Here is a 10,418-nt window from a genome sequence, read left to right on the forward strand (position 1 = left end):
TTAATTGATTGATTTCTGGGTATTTTCACTTCACTTTGATTGAACCTCCTTCCACATCTCCCAAGAGTGCTGAGATCAGTCCCAGGCAGGGAGCCATCCTTCCCTCTCTGTGAGTGTAAAGGTGCCAAAAAGCACCCTACGAGCCTTCATTCCCCGTCCTTTTGAAGAAGGAGGCAAAGGCCAAGGAAGGAATTGTACATGAAACATCTCTCACAGCACGTTCTCCCAGAGGCAGAGCAGGCAGAAGGGGGGAGGCTGCTGAACAGAGCAATAAATCCCACCGAGCGCACGTCCAACGTGGCTCTGCTCCCCCTGATGTGCATCATGCCCTGAGGATGACGTGGTTCCTGTGGGGACATGGGCTGCCCTGCTCCTACATCCCTTTTCGGGGGGGGAGACCAAATCCTGCACTCCCAACTTGCCAGGGAGGGCTGTGGGACTTTGACCACATTTTGACAGGCTGGAGACAGGCAAACAGGGATGTTGGGTGATCAGGTGCTCAGCACGCTCAGGGAAACCTCACCCTTCTAGGAGATGTGAGTCCTGACCTCTAAAAATGGAGACATCCAAATTCCTGAGCCCTTCGTAGAGCAGGAGCCAAAAATCCCCCATGGGAGTAACACTCTTAACAAACACACAAAGCACTTGTTGTTCGGACTTCCCTTTACACCACGGGTTTCTATCCATTCCCAGTGTCTAAGTTTAGGGGCAGGTGAGACAACCTGTTACCTAAACGTCCACATTAACAAACCTCCTGTGGCATCTAAAGTGAAGTCTACAGCCCCTTCTGAGGAAAGTCTGCTGCTCCTTAGCAAGCTCACCTGCAAATACTGTAAGGGCCTTGCCATCCCTTCTTGCTCTCTCTTTCACCTCTCCTCTCGTGTTCATACTCACAGTTTAATTAATGCTCTTAGATGTAGATTTTCCTCCCTCTCCAAATGACTGATTTAAGGACACTGGAGCAAATCCTACTGATGGCTTAGCAGAGAAACATTTCCCATCCAGTAAGTCCTGGAGGGGCAAGGCAGAGAGCCTGGCTAGTCATGACAAAGTCCAGAGACAGAACAAGTTGTGCTGAGGTGAAGGGTGAAGCAGGGGAAGAGAAAAGTGAAGCCCAGAGCCGGAGCACAGTGGGGCAGGAAAGCTGTGTGGGTCAGATGGGACTAGGCTGAGCTGGCTGTGACACTCCAAGAAAAGATGTCACCCATCAGGATGACACTAACCAGGGATGCTGCTGCTCAATCTCAGCGTGGTATTTACTGAGATCAATACACCATTAGTCTACAGACACAAGAAGAATGGAATTCTTTATTACCTCTTCTGCATAATCCATAAAAGATGTGCATGTCATCTATCACAGCCTGGGAAGCAGCACTACAGCCACTGTCACACAGCAGAAAGGATGGCTTCTTCCACCTTGGTGCAAAAAGATTTGCTGTTAAATATCCCTTTCTCTTCATGGCTCCATCCACCTTCTCTACAAATATCTGCCAAAAAGATGGGGCTCTGGGAAATGACCCTGCAGCTACCAAACATGGGGTATGGACCCACACAGAGACCACAGCAGGTGTTGTTAACCCACCAGGGTCTTCTCAGAGTGACAAACCCAGAAGGGCACATTCAAGTTGGTACCTGGGCCCAGGAGGAGAGGACACCAAGGCAGGCTCAGCAGTATGACCAGCTTCTTGTATGACATAGAAACACAACATGTTTTGGATTTGAAGGGACTTAAAAGACCATCTAGAGGCCAATGCATTAGCAGGCTTATTAGTGGGACATTTAGCCAGGCACAATTTCATTCTCATTCTGAAGGGCTTCTTCTGGCAGGATGGAGAGAGAAAGCTGGGATGTCATCCCAGGTTTCACCTGCTTGGCACTCACATAGACACAGTCTCCCAGCAGCCAGGCTGGCTCCTTTTGCCCTGCTTGGATTTGCCAGGAAATACATCTCTGAGAAAAATCCAGGCTGCCACAGGATTTCTTGCTGTCTCCAGCTACCAATTATGCAGATGAATTGATTGTCATTAGAGTGATGAAGCAGCTCAACAAATAAACTTTCAGGAACAAGGCAGCCCATTTTTCACACACCAGCCTCAAAGGCTTCCTGCTGCTTTGATCAAAAGCACAGAAAATTGTCTCCGGGCTGTGCTGGTGTTAGACACAGACTTGTGAGGGCTGGAGCAAATCAGCAAGGGGCAAAGATGTATAATACACCAGTAAGTGCACACTTGTGAAGTGTTGTGCAAGGCAGGCTGAGCAGATAGTTTCTGAAGGGGTCCAGAGTTGTGGATCAGTGATGCACAGGGCAGGGTTGCATGAGGGAACAAGGGACTTTTTACAAGGGCAGGGAGTGACAGGACAAGGGGGGATGGTTTCAGGCTGAAAGAGGGTAAATTGAGATCGGATGTTAGAAATTAATTCTTTCCTGTGAGGGTGGTGAGACCCTGGCCCAGGCTGCCCAGAGAAGCTGTGGAAGCCCCATCCCTGGAAGTGCTCAAGGCCAGGTTGGATGGGGCTCTGAGCAACATGATCTAGTGGGAGGTGTCCCTGCCCATGCAGGGGGGTTGGATCTGGATGATCTTTAAGGTCCCTTCCAACCCAAACCAGTCTGATTGCATGATAAGGTGCAGCCCAGGGAAGGAAGCTGCCCCATCCACCCTTCTCCCACCACCCTCAGAGGGTTTGGGCAAACTTGGGAGTGGTGCATGGGCCTTTCCCACCCCTGTCTCTGCCACACAGGTACAGGTCAGCAGCACAAAGAGAGCTGGTTCTCACACCCCACTGTTGCAGGAAGTCACCAGAAAGTTCACTCTGACCAGCAGTTTCCTCGGAGGATACCCAGGACTGAAATAGCAAGGGGCAGACATCAGGAACCAGAGTCACTGGCAGCAGAAGGAAAGGAAGAGGAATCGTGCTGCCTCTGGCCCCTGCCTGGATTAGGTCTGTCTCATACCAGGGCTGTTCATCTCCTGCTCATCTCCCACACATGACAGCACTAAGTTCACCCAGAGAACCAGAGCTGCTAAGACACTCGCAGTAATAAATCCCAAGGGTATGATCCCTCATGAACAGCTTACCTTGGAAAGCATATAAGTATTTTAAAAGCACTGATTTATTAATAAACTCAGGATGGCTCAAGCCACTAGCTCTTGCCCAAGGGAGCTCAGCAGTTGAGCTCAGCATCTTGTCTCACAGAATTGGACCTGATATATGACGAGCTGTGATCAGATGGTGTGTCTAAAAATACAGAGCCTGTGGTTTATTTTTCTTGGAAAATGGAAAGACACCCAAAGAAGCAGAGCCCAGTTTAGCAACCACTGCAGGCTGGATTTTTCCTTAAAGAAGCCAGCAGAATTTACCCAAAAGATGCCACTGGAGTTGTGCTACAGTCTTGGGATTCATTCCCAGCTCTAGCACTATGAGTGCATCTTCAGGTTGCCCAGGCTGCTGTTGTGGGTCCAGCTCTGTATTAGAGATGTGCTGATTGCACATCCCTGCCCTAGAAGACACAAGCAATAGGATTCCTCTTACTCAAAGGAGGTCTCTGCAACAGGACCACTGCAAAGTGGTCATTTAGTACAGGCTTGTATTAATAAACTAAACCCTGTGAGATGAACCCACCTTGTACCACTCCCAGGGAATCATAGAATCATCAGATCATTTGAGTTGGAAAAGATCTTAAAGATCATCTAATTCCAACCTCCCTGCATGGGCAGGAACAACCTCCCACTAGACCAGATTGCTCCAAGCCCCATCCAAACTGGCCTTGGACACTTCCAGGGATGGGACCTCCAGAGCTTCTCTGAGCAAAAGCTGCCACAGACCTCTGTGGACTTGTTATCAGTTGTCTCTTCTCTATACCAAACAAGCCCAGTTCTGCTGGTCTGTCCAGGTTTCTGTTGAGCTTCTCATGTAAGGCAGTTGCAGCTGCCTCTGCACCCTGCTGAGATGCCAGTAGAGAGGCAGCTGGACCATCAGCTGGCCTCAGCTCATTCCCACTGCTTTGGTTTGGGCTTTTTCCAAGGCAGAGACACATGCTCCTTTTTTTAGCCTATTTAACGTTATTTATTACATCTAATAGTGCTTTTGTAGAAAAAAACATCCCACCAGATGACTCAAAGGGAATGTCAAATAGCACCTTGCAGCACCTCCTGACATCACAAAGTCTGAAGCTATTGATAACAAGATGAAGTTACGGGAAGGAATGATTGATCAATGTCAGGCTGAGCTTTTTCTGCTGATAAAAAAAAATTGCCTTGAGGTCATGAACACAAGCTGGATTAAGACCTTGGTCTTCCCTCTACCATGTCATCCATTGCCCACATCTCAAAGAGCTCAAGGCCTCCTTGATAACCAGCAGTGACAATCTTTTCCTTTCTATAACCTCATCCCAGGCAGAGAAATTATCCCCCAGCATTTCTGAACCATTGTGTTCCCACCTGACTCCACAGCAGGTTCTCTCTGCCCCACGTGAGAGACAAAGAGTCTGTGATCCCATAGCAAAACCCATCATCACCACAAACAGTCCCTGCTGGATTCTGCTGCCCACTCATTTGTGTTCAAGAAAAAAACTTGTTATTCTGGCACTGCAATTTCCAGTAAGAAACCCCTTGAAAACAAATATATGATTCCCTCCTTCCCTTCCTGAAAACTTCCCAGTAAAAGTTTATGGGTTTGTTTTTGGTTTGTTTCTGCATCTTGTGCTTGGAGGGGTCATTTCAATGATAGGGAAACTGAGGCACCTCCCTAGAAAAGGGGGGGTTTTTGTCCCTGATGAGGCCCCTCACACAGAATTCACCACAAGAGCAGGGACTGCCTTCAGGGACAGGAGCTGTAATTCCAAACAGCTGAAAACACAAAAGAAAACACCCCCTGCAAAACAAAACAAAACAAAAGAAAATCAGCTCATGTCCCAGCTTCTTCCAGAGGCAGCAGTTTTAGGAACCACTTCTAACCAGGAGGCAGGAGAGGGGTTTTGTTGTTGTTGTTGTTGGGATGTGTTGGGTTGTTGTGGGTTTTTTTCCAAATGGGGCCTTTTCTTCATGCCCCCTAGAGGGTTTTTCATCCCTGTGGCATTTCCTACCATAACCCATCAGATTTGTGCTGCCCTGTTCACACCACTGAGCTCAGCCCTGCCCTGAGCCCTGTGCAAACCCTACACACCAGGGGAACAAAGGGGATGGCAGGGGAGGATTAATCTGTTTGCAGAGAGAGGGAGCAGGGAGGGGATGTCTTTCTCTAAAGCCATTTTGAGGAGAGTGGGTCCAAAGAGCACATTTTCTGAGTTGCAGGTGTTCCTTCCTCCTGGGCTGGGCTGCTCCAGCAGCAAAGGAGCCTGGCCATGGAACAGATGGCCCTGGAAGCACCCTGCTGCCCCTGGCCAGGTTTGTGCTCACTGCTCAATCAGAGCAGGTGGAAGTACCAGACTGGTTCCCTAAGGTCCCCATCACCTCCTTGCCACGTGTTTGTGACTGCCCCTTCTGTCCCCTGCAGCTTTGCAGGGCATAGAACACCTTGCACTCATAGAATCACAGACTGGTTTGGGTTGGAAGGGAACTTGAAGTCCATCTAGCTCCAACCCCCTGCATGGGCAGGGACACCTCCCACCAGCCCAGGTTGCTCCAAGCCCCATCCAACCTGCCCTTGAACACTGCCAGGGATGGGGCAGCCACAGCTTTCCTGGGCAACCTGGGCCAGGGTCTCACCAGCCTCACAAGAAAGAATTTCTTCCTAATATGCAATCTAAATCTCCCTTCTTCCAGTTTAAAGCCCTTACCCCTTGTCCTCTCACTCCATGCCCTTCTCAGAATTCCCTCCCCAGCTTTCCTGTAGCCCCTTCAGGTACTGGAAGGTGCTCTAAGGTCTCCCCAGAGCCTTCTCTTCTCCAGGCTGAACAACTTTAACCCTCTCAGCCTGTCTCCAGAGCAGAGCTGCTCCAGTCCTCTGACCATCTTCACGGCCTCCTCTGGACTCCCTCCAACAGCTTCATGTCCTTCTTCTGTTGAGTACTCCAGAACTGGGCACAGCACTGCAGGTGGGGTCATTTGAGGTTTCCTAGCCCTGCCACATGGTACCTCCCACCTCCCCCAACACAAGAGCAGATTGCTGGGAGCTGCCTGGGATCTCTCTCAAGCCACATCCCAGTGCAGCCACAACAAGCATCCTGCTGATCCCTGATTTGCAGTCCTCAAGCCTGAGCTGGGCAAAAGCCTCTGTGCCCAGCTTGGACTTCCCCAGGACACATGTGCCCCAGCAATGCCAAAGCCCTGGCTGCCTGCATAGCTTTCCCCTCCATGCACCCATGTCCCTGTGCACCCAGTGACAAACAAATCCAACAGGAAATACTTTGCTGGGAATGGGGAGAGCTCTGCAGTGAGGTTGTGACACTGGACATTGTGTTCTTGGCAATTAGGTCCTGAAAGTTTGAAAAAATAGCCAGCAGGAGATGGCTGCTGGCCAGAGCTGGGCTGGGGGGACATGAAGGCCAGAGCAAGACCACACAAGGGATCCCAATGAGGGTGGGATCACAAGGGGCAGTTTGGTGCCTTGCTGGGTGGCCAAAGGGTCTTTGCAGCTCATTTTGTTGGTGCCTTGATTGAGGAACCTTGTCCCTATTGTGAGAGCAGTGGTGAACTTTGAGAATCACAGAATGTCAAGGGTTTGGAAGGGACCTCCAAAGATCATTGAGACCAACCCCCCCTGCCAGAGCAGGACCAAAACAAACTAGGGCAGGTCACTCAGAAAGGCCCCCAGAGAAAGAGGCTCCACAACCTCTCGGGGCAGCCTGTTCCACTGCTCTGTCACCATCAGCCTCACAGTAAAGAAGTTCTTCCTCATGTTGAGGTGGAACTTCCTGAGCTCAAGTTTGAATCCATTGCCCCTCGTCCTATCCCAGAGCACAAGTGAAAAGAAGTTGTCTGGGTAGAATGGGATGGAGAGAGGAATCCTGACTCACAACCACAGGGTGTATTCCTTCCAGGACAGTGCACATCCAACTTCACACATCATGCAAGAACTGGAGACAGGCAGGACCAACATACTCCAAACCAGCCACCCTGGGGAAAAACCTCTGGGTCACCCAGAGAAGCCACTTGCTCTTCATGCCCTGCAGAACCTCCAGTACTTTTGCAGCTCAGCTGGTCTGCCAGCAAAGAATGCCAAGGCCTGGGGAGGGAGATGGAGTGGGAGGCAATGGTCAGAGAAGTTAGTTCCCAACCAGGCAGGAAGGGAGGCAGGCAGGAAGCTGCTTCCCCCAGGAACCACTTGTTCCTCATCAAACAGACAAAGCACGGCTGGGTCCCGGCAGCAGAGGAGCCCATGTGGCCACTGTCTGATCTCCCTCCTGGTATCAGCACACAGATGGGAGCCAGTTCAGGGCCAGATGCTAATGGTGGCCTCTGCCCTTCACAGGCCCCTGAGGAAGAGCCTGTGATCACCAGCAGCTGGCAGAGGAGACTGTTGTCCCAAGACCACCTGCTCCTTCTCCAGGCAGAAGCAGCTCAGGTTTCTTTGCCTCTTTGGTGCCCCAGCACTGCAGGAAAGGGAACGTTTCAGGGTTCAGGTCCCAAAGGGGTCTCTGGTCCCCTAGATGTCCCAGCATGGCATACCTGGACCACGATGAGGACAGCAGAGTGACCTGCAAGAGCCCCACAGCTGAAGTCCCCTCTGCACTGGTGATGGAGCAGGACTGACTGAGGGAGGAGCAGCCCCCAGCCCTGATCCCCTCTGAGCTCCCTATCCCTGCAGATCTTGTGCCACCCACCCAAGCCTCCATCCCTCTGCCACAGGGGTGCTGCACCCACCTGACTTCCTGCATCTCTGCAGGGGGCAATTTTGACTCAGCTTGAGTAAATGCAGCTCTGTGGGATCAAATCCAGCTCTTGAGCTCCTTCCCATGCCTCCCACAGCACAAGCAGGACCCAAGCTGGATGTAGGACAAGGAGTCAGGGGTTTTCCCTGGACTTTCTCAGCTCTGTGAAATCAGAAGAGCTCCAAGCTGTTCCTATCAAATCCCAGGTCCTGTCCCAGCTGTGGGCAGGGGGATGTAAAAGTTAGGGCAGGTGCTGTCATCTGTCAGGCAGCACCTGCCAGATCCCTGCTCTGCTCCATCATGGTCTGCTGCAGGGCTGGGACAGAAGCCAGTGTTTTGCTCCCTGTCCTCTGACAACATTCCCACACTGCTGTCCAAGGCCTTCCTGCCAGGGGAAGGCAATGTCCACTCAGCTCGTGAGGCATAAGGGCGTGTGGTGGGATTGAAGCACCAACATCTTTGCAAGGAGGGAAATTCCTACACATCTGGGGAGAGTCTCAGTGTCCACAGCTCTTCCCTTAAACCAAATGCCACGTCATGCTTTCCTGGTAGTTACCTTCTGTAAAAGGTGACTCCTGGAAGGGGGTCCAGAGCAGCAACTTCTCCACCCTTGGTCCATGTGTGAGAACCAGCCCAATTCTCTGCATCTGACTCACAGCATCTCATAGTAGCCTTGGAGGCCATAGGAAATCCAGAAGTCAGGACTCATGGGCAGTGTGTAACATAGGGACACATTGGAGTTTTTCCCAGCACCTTTACAGGCCTAGGGATCCTCTGGAGTAGCTGCACAGAATCACAGATTCATCCTGGTTGGAAAAGACCATCAAGTCTGAGCAGGGCTCATCCACAGAGCTTTAAACTCAAAGTGGGAGGGGGTTGTAGCTGGGTTTGAACTAGTGGGGCAATGTTCTAGTATTCATGAAGACCAGAAGGCCTCCCACCTCCCAAGGTGCCACCAGCCTGCTCAGCTGGCTCCCTGAGATGCCTGCACACCAAAGCAGGCAGCTTGGGGAATGAACAGGAGGAGTTAGAGGTCTGTGTGTGCTCTAAGGGTTATGGGCTGGTGGCAATGACAGAGACATGGTGGGACAGCTCACATGACTGGAGTGTGGTCACGGATGGCTCTGTCCTTCTTAGGAAAGACAGGTCAGCAAAGGGAGGTGGTGGAGCTGCTCTTTATGTGAGGGAGCAACTAGAATATATTGAGTTCTGTCCAGGGGCAGATGAGCTGCAAGTGGAAAGTCTGTGGGTACGAATTAAGGGGCAGGCATTAGTCCTCATGGGGGATTTTAACCACCCAGATATTTGCTGGAAGGCTTACACAGCCATTCACAGCCTAGGAGGTTCCTCCAATGCATCAATGATAACTTCTTGGTACAAATGGTGGACAAACCAACTAGGCGAGGAGCTGCTGGATCTTGTGCTCACCAACAAGGAGGGTCTGGTTGGAGTGCTGACAGTCAATGGCAGCCTTGGCTGCAGTGATCATGAGATGGTGGAGGATCCTGTGTGGGAGGAACAGAACATCCAGCAGGAACAGAACCCTGGACTTCCACAGGGCCAAGTTTGGCCTCTTCAAACAATTGTTAAGGGAAGACTCATGGGAAGGGTACTAGGTGGTAAAGGGGCTCAAGATAGTTGGTCAACATTCAAGGACCACTTCTCCCAAGCTCAGGATCAGAGGATCCCAATGAGTAGGAAATCAAGTGAGGGAGCCAGGCGACCTGCATGGTTAAACAAGGACGTGCTGGGCAAACTCAAGTGGAAAAAGACAACCTATGGATCATGGAAGGAGGGGCTGGCCACTTGGGAGGAATATAGGACTGTTGTCAGAGGGTGTAGGGAGGCAACTAGGAAAGCTGAGGCCTCCTTGGAACTTAATCTTGCAAGTGAGGTCAAAGACAATAGAAAGGGCTTCTTCAAATCCATTGCAGATAGAACTAACACTAGAGGCAGTACAGGCCCACTGCTGAATGAGGTGGGTGCCCTGGTGACAGAGGATAGAAAGAAGGCAGAGGGACTGATGCCTTCTTTGCCTCTGTCTTTATTGTTGCAGACTCTCCCCAGGAGCCCCAGATCCCTAAAGCCCCAGAAGAAGTCAGGATGAAGAAGGAATTTGCTTTGTAGATGAGGATTGAGTTAAGGATCAGTTAAGCAATCTGGACATTCATAACAATGGGTCTGGATGGAATGAACCTGTGGGTGCTATGGGAACTGGCAGAGGTCATTGGTAGGCCACTCTCCATCATCTTTGGTAAGTCATGGACAACAGGAGAGGTGCCTAACGACTGGAGGATAGCAAATGTCACTCCAGTCTGCAAGGAGGGCAAGGTGGGTAGGGAGAAACTTGATGAAATTCAACAAGGGCAAGTGTAGAGTCTTGCACCTAGGGAAGAACAACCCCATGTGCCAGTACAGGTTGGGAGCTGACCTGCTGGAGAGCAGTGTAGGAGAAAGGTACCTGGGGGTCCTGGTGGACAGGAGGGTGGATCATGAGCCAAGAGTGACCATGAGTGTGCCCTTGTAGCCAAGAAGGCAAATAGCACCCTGCGGTGTATTAGAAAGGGTGTGGTTAGTAGGTCAAGAGAGGTTCTCCTCCCCCTCTATT

The sequence above is a fragment of the Chaetura pelagica genome, unplaced genomic scaffold, assembly GCF_000747805.2.
Source record: "Chaetura pelagica isolate M959 unplaced genomic scaffold, ChaPel_1.0 scaffold260, whole genome shotgun sequence".
Classification (NCBI taxonomy): Eukaryota; Metazoa; Chordata; class Aves; order Apodiformes; family Apodidae; genus Chaetura; species Chaetura pelagica.